The 12,970-nt window shown below is 41.9% G+C and overlaps 1 pseudogene across 1 annotated transcript; it reads right to left on the bottom strand.

Moving 5' to 3' along the window:
• Nucleotides 1-819: 819 nt before the first annotated feature.
• LOC306668451 (elongation factor 1-alpha 1-like) lies at nucleotides 820-2,606 on the bottom strand (annotated as a pseudogene). The gene has a single exon. The product of its transcript is annotated as an elongation factor 1-alpha 1-like (transcript).
• Between the last annotated feature and the right edge of the window lie 10,364 nt (nucleotides 2,607-12,970).

Here is a 12,970-nt window from a genome sequence, read left to right as displayed (position 1 = left end):
TGTGCCTTTGATAAGTAATAATACACACACACACACACTCACACATATACATATATGGACAAACCTAGTTTTATTTGGTACAGATACCTAGACGGATACTGTAATTTTAACATTTAACATTGTTTTCTCTGCTTTTTGGTGCATTTTTCTGGGGCTTTCCTTAAAACTTTTTCATTTCTCAGAGTTTTTTTTTCTTGTTACATGATTGCTCTTATTTCCTGGATGTGATATCTTCTTTTATCTCCGATTTTTTTGTTTTGTTTTTTGGTGTGCATGGGAATGGCAGGACAAATTTTCTTCTGTTTTCAGCATTGCTTCTATGTTCCCAAGATCCTTTTTGCTGTTTCTCGTGTGTCTCCTTTTTTCATTTTAGAGGCCTTCCTGGAATACTAGGCTACCTTTGTTGTCAAGTCATATTGAAGAAGTCTGTTTGACAGCTGGCAGCTCTGCTTCTGCCTGTAAGCCTTGATAATGAGTGAGTCTTTCTCTGCAGGGGACCAGGAAGAACGCAGCCCTTAGGTGGATGATCCCCTGATGTCAGCATTTGAAGATATTTTTCTCTAAGTCTGTTGCATTTTTCTAGAAAAGGTCTTCCAACCTCCCATGGGAATAAGTCAACCTGGCTGGTAATTCTGGGATCTGAGGAGGAAAGGGACACCTTACTGTTCTATATGCAGATTTACCAACCTCCCACTATGTTGAAACTCTCACCCTCTCTTTCACCCTCCATGGAGTCTGTTGTCCCAATGCTGGGATGTCCCTGATTTTCTTGATCATTAAAAAACAGAAAATAATGAAATTAAATTTCATTACTATACCTTTTTTTTTTTTTTCTCATTAAACTTTTGTTTTAATGGGTCTCAAAATTCTGTGACAGATTTTTGGTCAAGTTGTTTCCATTAAAAAGTACTGATTTTAAAAACTAATAACTTAAAACTGCCACACACACACACACACACACACACAAAAAAAAAAAAAAAACCAAAAAACAAAAAAACAAATGGTCCACAAAACATTCTCCTTTCTTTCTGAAGGTTTTACGATGCATTGTTATCATTAACCAGTCTTTTACTATTAAACTTAAATGGCCATTTGAGACAAACAGTTCTCAGACCATTCTTCCACCACTGATTAAGACTAGGGTGGCAGGTGTTAGAGGTAATATTCATTTACCCTCTGAGCTTTCTGGGCAGACTTGGTGACCTTGACAGCTCCAGCAGCCTTCTTGTCCACTGCTTTGATGACACCCACAGTAACTGTCTGCCTCATATCACGAACAGCAAAATGACCCAGAGGAGGATAGTCAGAGAAGCTCTCAACATACATGGGCTTTCCTGGAACCATATCAACGATGGCAGCATCACCAGACTTCAAGAATTTAGGACCATCTTCCAGCTTCTTACCAGAACGGCGATCAATCTTTTCTTTCAGCTCAGCAAACTTGCAAGCAATGTGAGCTGTGTGACAACCAGTACAGGGGCATAGCCAGCACTGATTTGGCCTGGATGGTTCAGGATAATCACCTGAGCAGTGAAACCAGCTGCTTCCATTGGTGGGTCGTTTTTGCTGTCACCAACAACATTGCCACGACGAACATCTTTGATAGACACGTTCTTGACATTGAAGCCCACATTATCTCCAGGAAGAGCTTCACTCCGAGCTTCATGGTGCATTTCAACAGACTTTACTTCAGTTGTGACATTGACTGGAGCAAAGGTGACCACCATGCCAGGCTTGAGAACTCCAGTCTCCACTCGGCCCACAGGAACAGTACCAATACCACCAATTTTGTAGACATCCTGGAGGGGCAGACGCAAAGGCTTGTCAGTTGGACGAGTTGGTGGCAGGATGCAATCCAAACCTTCGAGCAGTGTTGTTCCACTGGCACTGCCATCTTTACGGGTGACTTTCCATCCCTCGAACCAAGGCATATTAACACTTGGCTCCAACATGTTGTCACCATTCCAACCAGAAATTGGCACAAATGCTACTGTGTCAGGGTTGTTGCCAATTTTCAGTAGGTACTGACTTCCTTAACGATTTCCTCGTATCTCTTCTGACTGTAGGGTGGCTCAGTGGAATCCATTTTGTTAACACCAACAATTAGTTGTTTCACACCCAGTGTGTAATCCAGAGGGCATGCTCACAGGTCTGCCCATTCTTGGAGATACCAGCTTCAAATTCACCAACACCAGCAGTGACAATCAGGACAGCACCCCCAGCCTGAGATGTGCCTGTAATCATGTTTTTTATAAAGTCTCTGTGTCCTGGGGCATCAATGATAGTCACATAATACTTGCTGGTCTCAAATTTCCACAGGGAGATGTCAATGGTGATACCACGCTCACGCTCAGCTTTCAGTTTATCCAAGACCCAGGCATACTTGAATGAGCCCTTTCCCATCTCAGCAGCTTCCTTCTCAAATTTTTCAATGGTTCTTTTGTTGATCCCACCACATTTGTAGATCAGATGACCAGTAGTGGTAGACTTGCCCGAATCTACGTGTCGGATGACAACGATGTTGATATGAGTCTTTTCCTTTCCCATTTTGGCTTTGATTTAGCGGTGGTTTTCACGACACCTGTGTTCTGGTGGCAAACCCGTTGTGAAAAAGCTACTATACTTTTTTGATTTACTTCTAGATGTTAGTGAAAAATAATTTAACCTTTTAATCTTTATTTATTTATTTTTTTATTTTTTACAGACTGCATTTTGATTCATTGTACTCAAATGGGGTACATCATTTTGTTCCTATAGTTGTACACGAGTAGATTCATACCATTCGTATAATCATACATGTACATAGGGTAATGATGTCTGTCTCATTCCACCATTTTTCATTCCTCTCATTTCCTTCTACATAATCTAAAGTTCCTCCATTCTTCTCTCACTCTCTCCACCCTCTACCCCCATTATATATATCATTCTCCACTTATCATGGAAAACTTTGGACCTTTGGTTTTTTGGGATTGACTTTTTTATAATTTAACCTTAAATGCCTGGAATGTACTTTTCAGGTAAAATGTAAGTTGGTTTCCTACCTCCACAAACATAAGCCAGAAAACAAGTAGACAGGGTCAAACCAAAGACAGTTAGTGGTGCCATCTCTTGGTCTGCCATTGGCACAGCTGGATGGATTGGAGGCAGGTCACCTTCTTCCTCTTCCATGTAATTATGTCTCAGCACTTCCCTCGCCTCTTCTTTTGGGGGTTAAGAGATGAAGAGACCAATGTTCTAGTTCTCACATTTCCTGTGTTTAATGCTATTGATTCTTGCAATTGCAATAAACTCTCTATTATATCTGCTGATGGAGGTGAGTCATGATATGGTGACCTTCTGTTTTTAGAGATGTGCATTGGCAGGAGATGGTCATAAAGTGATAACAATAGCAAGGATAACTGATTGTATGCTGGGCATGTCATAGGCATTGTTTCATTCCATCAGTGATGGCAATATTGTGAAGTGTACACTGTGCTCATTGTCCCCATTCATTGATGAGAAAAATTAGAGAAAGGGGTTAGGTGACTTTTCTCAAAATCATACTATGGATGGTGAGGATCTGGGATTTAAAAATATATCTCTGGGTCCATTTGCAGCACAAAGATACTTCAATGTGTTTTATTTTTATTTGTATTGCCTTCTTAATCCTGTTGCATCAGATGTTGAAAGTTTGGAATATATTTTTCTATATTATTTCCTTTATATATATATACTAATATTTATGTTTTTTTAAAATGGGATTTAATTTTATCTCAATTATTTTTTAAAAGAAAATAATGCTTCTTTTAGTCAGCTTTTTCACTGCAGTGACTAAAGGACCCAACCAGAACAATTGTGGAGGAGGAAAAGTTTATTTTGGGGCTCACATTTTCAGAGGTCTCCGTCCATAGGCAAATGGCTCCATTTCTTGGGGCTGGAAGTGAGGCTAAAATCATGGTGGAAGAGTGTGGCAGAGGGACACAGCTCACATGATGATCAGAAAGCAGAGAGAGACTCCACTGGCCAGATACAAAATGTATACGCAGAGTCACGCCCCCAATGCCCACCTCCTCCAGCCACACTTTACCACTCAGTTAAGCCCCATTAGGGGATTAATTCACTGATTGGGTGAAGGCTTTCATAACCCAATTATTCCACCTCTGAATGTTTTTGCTTTGTCTCACACATGAGCTTTTGGGGGACACCTTACATCCAAACCATGACAATGCTGTATTTTAGTAACTACCCATTCATTCATTCATTCATTCATTCATTCATTCATTCATTCATTCATTCAATATTGATTGCTTACCTTCCTGTGCAGGCAGCTGCTAGTCTTTGGGTACAATAAACCTCACAGTATCCCCTGCTCTTATTTTTATGAAATTAATAATTTGCAGACTTACCATCAGTGCACTCTACCTTTTAAGGAATGAGACCAACCATCACGATATTAGCTTAAACTTAAAAAAAAAAAAAGGTCTTAAAAACATCTCTTATTAAAGAATTTTAAGACAAGCTGAAACTGTACCTAGCTGACTCCATGTAATGAGGAGACGCATGTAGGTTTCAACATCGAAACCTAAAATTTGGTTTCTGTCTTAATTTCCAGTCCTTCTGAATTCAGGGGACAAACAGCAGTCAACGTAGATAATCAATAATTGGGTCCGATCAGGAAGATGGGGGCTGGTTGGAAAGGAAAGGAAATCAAATGCTGACATCTCCAAAGCCCTTCCCCTTCCTCCTCCAACCTGTTGCTACTGAAACCTGCCCCAGGAATTGTTCCTCCATGCAGAGAGTTGTAAGAATTGTCAATTAATGCCTCCTGGGCTGGTCCCTTCCTGCTGCTACCCCTGGGCAGCCTCACTCCAGCCCTTGGATCACTCCGCCTTCGCCTTTTGGCCCATCCGCCTTTCGGTCAAATAGGCAGGATGGGGAGAAGAGAGGCAAGACAAGGTGTCAGGTAGAAACTAGCAATCAGCAGTGCAATGAAGGCAAGGTCACACCTGTTCTTTAAATTACTTTAGGGTCTTCATGGTAGTTAATTTGTAGAAAATAAACAGAAGGAAGAAAGGTAGTTGAAAAGCAGGTCAGGAGAAAAAGATTAATGGGACTAACTCTTGACAGGGTCCACTGATGTTCATGTGAAGCTAGGAATTATGGCTATAGGTGTCTCCATATATCTGGGGAGGAAGGTTCCTTTAGCAGCACAGGTGCACTAACGTTTTCTGACCAGTTATTGACCCCAGTGCCTACATTAAAGTGGGACTGACTTGTAGATGGAGCCCCCTAAATAGGATGGCCACCAGGCAGCTCCGAGAGGATCAACTAAGGTCGAAAACTCCACTGTGAAGGAGGAGTTGAAAACCTGATTGGCAAAGAGTACAGAAGGTGGTCCCCAGTTCCCCTGGTAACCATCAAACAGTGATAAACTTGGAGACAATGTGCTCCAAGATGAGGCCCACTCTCTGTCTTAAGAGTGCTTTCTGCTTAAGCTTCACTTTGCTTTGACTTTACTTTTGCCTAAAGTTTCTCTCTCTCTCTCTCTCTCTCTCTCTCTCTCTCTCTCTCTCTCTCTCTCTCTCTCTCTCTCTCTCTCTTTCTCTCTGTACCAGGGATTGAACTCAGGGACACTGGACCACTGAGCCACATCCCCAGCCCTATTTTGTATTTTATTTAGAGACAGGGTCTCACTGAGTTGCTTACTGCCTTGCTTTTGCTGAGGCTGGCTTTGAAGTCTCGACCCTCCAGTCTCAGCCTCCCAAGCCACTGGGATTATAGGCATGTGCCACCCAGTCCTGACAGTTCTCTTGCGTGACTTTTGGTGTCTGACTTTAAATTTTCTTTTGTCGAAACATAAGAACCAAGGTTTGGAGTTTCAGCTCCCTGCTTTCCTGTGACAAACGGGAGAAGGAAAGCATGAGAACAAAGGAATTCTAAAATGTATAAAAGGGGCAGGACTTTGGATACCACTTCTTTGGATACCAGCTCTGAAACCCTTCTCTGCATAGAAGTCTGTCTCTGTTCTATCCTTTAAACAAAAATTGCTTTCTACACTTGCCTCGGCCATTCTCAGGTGTTCAATCTTCACATCTGGGTGAAATGGAACAAGGCCCTGATTGTTCTTCATCACTGGTGGGTATCACTTCCTTGAGCCTTGTTTTGCTTATCTAGGAAACAGATAATGTTGGCCCCTGTAATGTCACAATAAAGAAATGAGAGAGCACACGGGAAGTAGATGTGAGATGCAATGCAGTCTTCACATGAGTTAGTTGAATTAATGCAAGGAGAAAATTCTAAGTGGCCAAGGAGGCAGCAGTGAATTAGCCAACCTAACAAATGGTCTGTGCCCCGTTTAAAAAACACAAGTGCTCACTTAGGTTTGGTATTGCTGGGCTTCCATCTTGATAACATATTTATGGCTATTTACAAATAATTATCCAACAATCATAGAAGCTTGGGTGCTTTAGGATTAATGGAAATCAATTCCTCCAGCGTCTTCTCCATTCCCTACTCACCCATCCTTCATACAAAGTTTTCCTTTGGTTGAGGAGGCTGTGGCAAGCGAAAATTTGCAGAGCTGCTTGGGTGTTTCTGAACTTTGAGTTTTTTGGTGGGGGGAGATGTGACCTGTAATCCAGAAAATAGGATTGTCCTTTCCCTCTCCCCTGAAACAAACAGGGCAAGAGAAGAGGAAAGAACTTCAGAGCAATCCAAGATCTTCAGGATTGTTCAGTGGGCAACACCCGGGTGTTTCCAGACCCAGTGAATCAGACACATTATTAAAATTGTTCATAAATTGTGCAAAGATTAAAGCTCAATGAGCAAAAATCCTTTGGATAATAGCAGGTTTTATATAACTCAAAAGACAAGATTGAGAGATGGGAAAGCCAAAGGAAGAAGCACTCTTCAAGCTTAGAATATCAACACAGTGCATTTTGTTAGAGGAGTCAGATTTTTTTTCCTCACTGAAATTATCTGGGAGAAAAACAGGGAAAAAAGATAAAACAGAGGATGGAAATCTGTACTGTGTACCCCAGTGAAATGTGTAAAAGAAAAATGTTCCTTTGAAACTGAGCTTCAGATGCTGCCCAGTTTGGTGTTTACCTTCCCTCTTGGAATATCCACCCACTGAGGGGGTATAACCTGTGTCTTGGTGTTCTTTTATGGACCCCTTAAGATCACAAGCACTTTGCTTACACCATTCTGTGAAAATAAACAAGAAGATAAATGTCTGGCCTTCTCTTTGTTCCTGGGTGTCATTCCCCTCCTTCTGAAGACCTTAGCCCTGCTCCCAGCTCTGACATCCATCTTTATCTGCTACTATTTCTGCCTAGCTGCCCTCAGAAGATGGAACCACGGTTCAGTCTCAGTTTGAGTAATGGCAGGATTCACTGTTTTCCACCACACAGGCATCCAGGAGCTTTTAAAGAAATCATTACAGGTTAAATAACCCCAGGCAGGAGCCTTAATGGGCTTGTTGGCAGCTGCTCTTTCTCCAATCTAAAAACTGAGCAGTTTCTCTCTCCTCTTCACAAGAACATTAGAGAATATTTTCTTTATGGTCAGGTAGTGTCAACTTTAAAAAACAAAAAACCAAAAACCTCAAGAGCTGTAATAGGAAAGAATCAATCTTTGCTCTAAAATTGAAAGCTTTTTGGATTTAATAACTTAAAACAGAGGTGAAAATCTCATTAACCCATAAGAAAAAAAATCTCTTCTTCTTCTCCTTAAGAAGGGATTGAGGTTGCCCAGAGAAGAGCCCCAAAGAAGCTTAGCGGCCTGGCCAGAGTAAGTCCCAGGGCTCCACAGCAGGCCCCTTCTCTGCTCTGGATTTGCACCTGTAGAGAAAGTGGCTGGAAGCTCTCCCCAGGGAACCCAGTGCTGGGTGGGCCCAGGGGGTGTGTGGAGGAGCCTTGGGCTTAGAATTTCAAGTCCCTATTTCATGCCTCTGGCTGCTACCTGTGTACCCTGCTGTGGGATCTGGGGCAAGTGACTCTATTTTGGGTAACTTTCCTTTATCTGGATTTCGGAGGTTGGTGACAGCAACTGTTCAGTAGCAGCTGTTGAATTCACAAGATGAGTGTGAAGCACAGAAACAATTAAGAAAAAGCCTTATGTCTATTAATCGTTGTAACATTAGTTAACTTCCCCCATCAGCATCTCCATATGCATGTTTTCTAGTTTTAGTTAACTTTTTTTGCTGCTGTGATGAAAGGGCCCGACCAGAACAACTGTAAAGGAGGAAAAATTTATTTAGGGGCTCGCGGTTTCAGAGGACTTAGTCGTAGAAGGCCAGCTCCTATTCCTCAGGGCTTGCAGTGAGGTGGAACGGTGAGAGAAGTTGGCAGAGGGAAGCAGTTCCCACGATGATCAGAAAGCAGAAAGAGATACACTTGCCAGATACAAATGTATACCCTATGGTCACCCCCCATCCCCACCTCCTCCAGACACACCCTACCACTTCAGTTACCACTCACTTAATCCCTGCCAGGCGGTTAATTCACTGATTGGGTTAAGACTCTCACAACCCAATCATTTCTCCTCTGAACCTTCTTGCACTGTTGGGGGACACCTCACATCCAAGCCATAACATTTTATAAGCATCTCAAAGATTACAGGTCCCAAAGGGAACTCTTGTTCCTAAGTCCTGTCCCTTTCACAGTGTCCTCCCACAAAGGTTCCTTAGCCTTCTCCAGCCCAGCAAATAGGATACAAAGAGTGTCCTAGCATCCTCCCATGGCCTCCTGAGATCATGGGAATGTGCTCACACTGTCCTGAGTAGATAAACGCAAAGCCAAGAGGCTGACTTTTCCCTTTCTTCCTGTGTGTCACTGTTCTCTCTGCTTCCCACAGCTGCTTAGGGATTATCGTTGCTTCCTCTTTAACCCCCTGGCTCCAAATCAAGCTCTGTTAGTTCTACCTTTAAAATTTACCCTAATTCTACCACTTTTCCTACCTTCATTATTTACAGCCCTGTTCTGGGACACCTTCATCTCTCACCTGCCTCATGGCACAGCCTCCCAACTCGTCTCCCTGCCTCCATTCTTGGCCTCCATACTGTTATTCTCCACAAAACTGCAAACTAGTCTTTTCAAAAGATAAATCAGTTCAAGTCACCAACTTTCATAAAACCTTCCAGTGCCTTTCAGACTCTTTTCCGTGGTCCATAAGACTCTAGGCCGTCTGACCTTCCTGCCTCTCAACTTCATCTCCTGCCTCCTGACTCATTATACAGTCACACATCAGGTTTGTTAACACCTTGGGGCCTTTGCACATGCTGTTTTCATTGTCTGGAATGCTTGCCTCCAAATCTTGATGGATTGGCTCCTTCTTACTATTCGGGATTCTACTCAATTATTATCTTCTCATATAAACTTTTCTGATGCCCATATCTGAAGTTACTATGGTCATTCTCCAGGAGCACTCCATCTGTAATTTCTTTTAGATTTTTTCACTATGTTTATCACTATCTGAAATAATAATAATAATAAAAGAAAACAAAAACTGATATCTACATTTCCCTACCTCAAACTATACACATAGGCTCAAATTTTAGCCAAAATAGGACAGGTTTCTACCTACTTTAGCTGAAAGTCTGTTGGGGTAACCAGGGACACTAGAGTCAGACAGGGCTGGATTTCATCTGGGGTCTATCTTTTCTGTGTCCTACTCTGTAAACAGAAATACTAAGAGCCATTTCATAGGGCTGAGGAGCAAGAACTGACCTGTAGAAAATGACCCACTCCCTGGTATTCAGAAGGTGCTCAATGTGAATTCCTTCCTCATGTCCACGCCTGCTAGGAGTGCCTTTGACTGCGGGTAACAGAAGACCACCTAGAGAGGCCTAAACCATTAGATGTTTTCATAACAGGAAGTCCAGAGTTAGGTAGTTCCCTGATATTGATCTAACAGCTTGACAATATTAAGACATACGTCCACATTTCTCTGGTTGTTTCCTTTTGGTCACATAGTGGCTACTATAGCTATAGCATCACATTGTGTTCCAGACAGGAAAAAGGAGAAAGGAAGAAAACTTACAGCAAAGGGGCTAAAGGCCATGACAAGCAAGCTCTTCCTGAAGCTCCATCAAGCAGATGTCGTGTATACCACAGTGGCAGAACTGGGCCACATGGCCAGCCCTAGACCCATCAAAGGCCAGAGGGAATGAAATTGCCATGCTTGGTGTAAATGCACTGCATAGTACTACAGTCTCCTCTTATGTGCAGGGGATACATTCTAAGATCCCCAGCAAATTCTTGAAATGGTGAATAGTACCAGACCTTGTATACAGACACTAAGTTATCGGAGTGGTCAATCTGATTATCAAGATGGCTACCAAGTGCCTAATGGGCAGGTGAGGTACACAGTGTAGATAATCTAGACAAAGGGATGATTGTATCCCAGGGAGAATGGAGCAGGATCAGGAGAGTTTTCATCACATTACTCGGACCAGTGCACAATTTAAAACTTGCGATTTATTTCTGGAATTTTCCACTTAATATTTTCAGAGAACAGTTAATGAAGGAAAAGAGTTTAGGGGGAAACTGCAGAAAGTAAAATTGTAGATAAGGAGAGACTACTGTATTCCCTGGAGCAAAATCAGCATACTGCCTTCAGAGAAGGAGTGGGTTGGTGTCAGAGGAAAATGAATACTGAGTAGACAGTAAGTGGTGTCTGCCAGAGGGGAGAGCCAATTCTTATAAATCTGGTTAGAACAAAACAAGAAGGAAGAAAGTTCTACTTGGGATTGCAGGTTCTGCTTGTTGATGGAGATCAGCAAGATGTATGAGATGCAAAAAAAAAAAAAAAAAAAAATTATAATAAATTTCCTAGAAATGGTCTTGTGTACAAATTTAGCTTTCCTTCGGCTGCTTGGAAGCATTACCAAAACAGAAGAACCTGCTCAGGAAGATAATCCACATGAACTTGAGCACACTACACATGAAATCTAAAGAAAATTGAGATTAACTGGATTTGAAATATTACTTTCTAAAACTGTATCTCTAACCCTAAGCACAGAACATACTCACAGGTTGTGAAAGGATGCTGCGATCCAATATCCCCAAATGCCTTGGCAGATGATGCCATTAGCTGAATCAGAAACTTCCTGTCACTGTGAGCACTGGTGGCTTGTAAAGGCTGTGCAGGTGCATGGGCATCAAGAACAGCAGGAGGAATTCAGCACCAGGAGCACTGCAGAATAACCAAATGATGGGTTTGAGGAAGGAATGAGGGTAATTTACTAAATGAGATTAATAGTCATGAGCATTTATGCTTGAGAAAGAGCAAATAGAGTAAAAGATTCCATTTCAGTCTATAGTAATTCTGAGTATCTTTTGACAAAGAAATTTGTATCACCATGACGAGGGACTGCTTAGGCATGCATTTTGCAGTAATAAAGGATAAATCCTTTGACCTGCTTCTGTGTGTCTTTGTTCATATCCCTGAATTAATAAAAATTGATTAGGAACTTGAGGAGGGGGCTGTTGAATCACATTAATGTCTCCAGACCCAGAAATTTCAACTTAAGGGAAAGAAGGAAATAAAGAAACATGTAACAAGGAGAGAAGAACTGTGCAAAGGCAAGCTACAGTCTCTAGGCATCAACAAATAGCCTCAAATGGGTTCAAGTGTAAGAGAGACTTGATAATCACCTCCCCAACCATTGCTCACTTTTTTTTTTTTTTTAAATCCTTACAGTCTAAGTCAGTTCTGGCTGCTATAACAAAATACAACAGATAGAGTGATTTGAGTAACAAACTAATTTCTCACAATTCTGGGTGCTGGGAAGTCCAAGGTTAAGGTACTGGCCAATTTAGTATCTGGTGAGGGCTCTCTTTCTGGTTTGTAGATGGCAGTTTTCTGGATGTATCATCACATAGCCAAGACACAGATCCTTTTTCTTGTGTTTCTTTTTCTAAGGCACTAATCCCATTCCTGAGACCTCTACCCTCAAGACCTAATTATCTCCCCAAGGCTTCACTTTCTGATAACAGCCTTTGTCACCTCAGAGGGTGTAGCATCAAGGTGCCATCTTGAAAGCAGAGGCTGAGCTCTCACCAGATACTGAATCTGCTGCTGGGGCCTTCAGCTTGAACTCACTGAATTGAGTTGAGCCTCCAGAATTATGATAAATTGGTTTTAGTGCTTCATAAATCACGTGATCTGTGATATTTTGTTCTAGTAGCACAAGCAGACTAAGGTAGTCATAAAGATATCTCCTCTATTTTCTTCTAGAAACTTGTTTTGCTTTCACACTCAAGTCTACAATCTACCTCAGATAAATTTTTCTCATTTACCCATTGCAACTTCTCTTTCTAGTAAAACCTGTCAAATGGTTTAAAACATTCTGAAATCTTAATTCAAAGATTTACGGTGCCATTTTCGAGTTGAGATTCCAAGGGAGTCTATATGCTATTTGTGTCATCTTGGCAGAGTTTCCAAAGCACTCCAGGCTAGTTTCCAGACACACACTAATGCACAGGCAGCATCCTTCCTGCATTCCCACCCACAGTCTGAGGTCAGAACATGCTCACAGATGTACCAGAAGCAGAGAGTAATGGAGATAAACAGCCAATCATTATGCTCTTTGAAACCTTGACTTTCCCACTTGAAGTATTTTAAAAAGCCCTTTGGTATAGAAATACAATTGTTCTTAAGTTGCATTTTTAGCAAGGACTTCATATAGTACTTACAAGAAAATCTCTCCACCACCTTAGGCCTTCAGCTCCTTGGGGCTTTACATTGTAGTCTGGCCACAAGTGATTTTCCTGGGGTGTTGAGGAAGGTGTGTTGGTCTGCCCCAGGCCAATCAGGCCGTTGAATGAGGCAGATGACCCTGTTGTCAACTAGCCAGAAGTCATGACAAGGACAAAGTTGCTCCTACTTGAACAGGGACATGCAGTTACCTCTTCTGAGGAAGAGCCTTCCTTTTAGAAGGCCATGGAGCATCCCAGAGCAGAGTGCTATGTTCCTCTAACATTTTTTG

This window comes from Sciurus vulgaris (assembly GCF_902686455.1).
Source record: "Sciurus vulgaris genome assembly, chromosome: 8".
NCBI classification, from domain to species: domain Eukaryota; kingdom Metazoa; phylum Chordata; class Mammalia; order Rodentia; family Sciuridae; genus Sciurus; species Sciurus vulgaris.
This window is presented reverse-complemented; position numbering and strand designations above follow the sequence as displayed.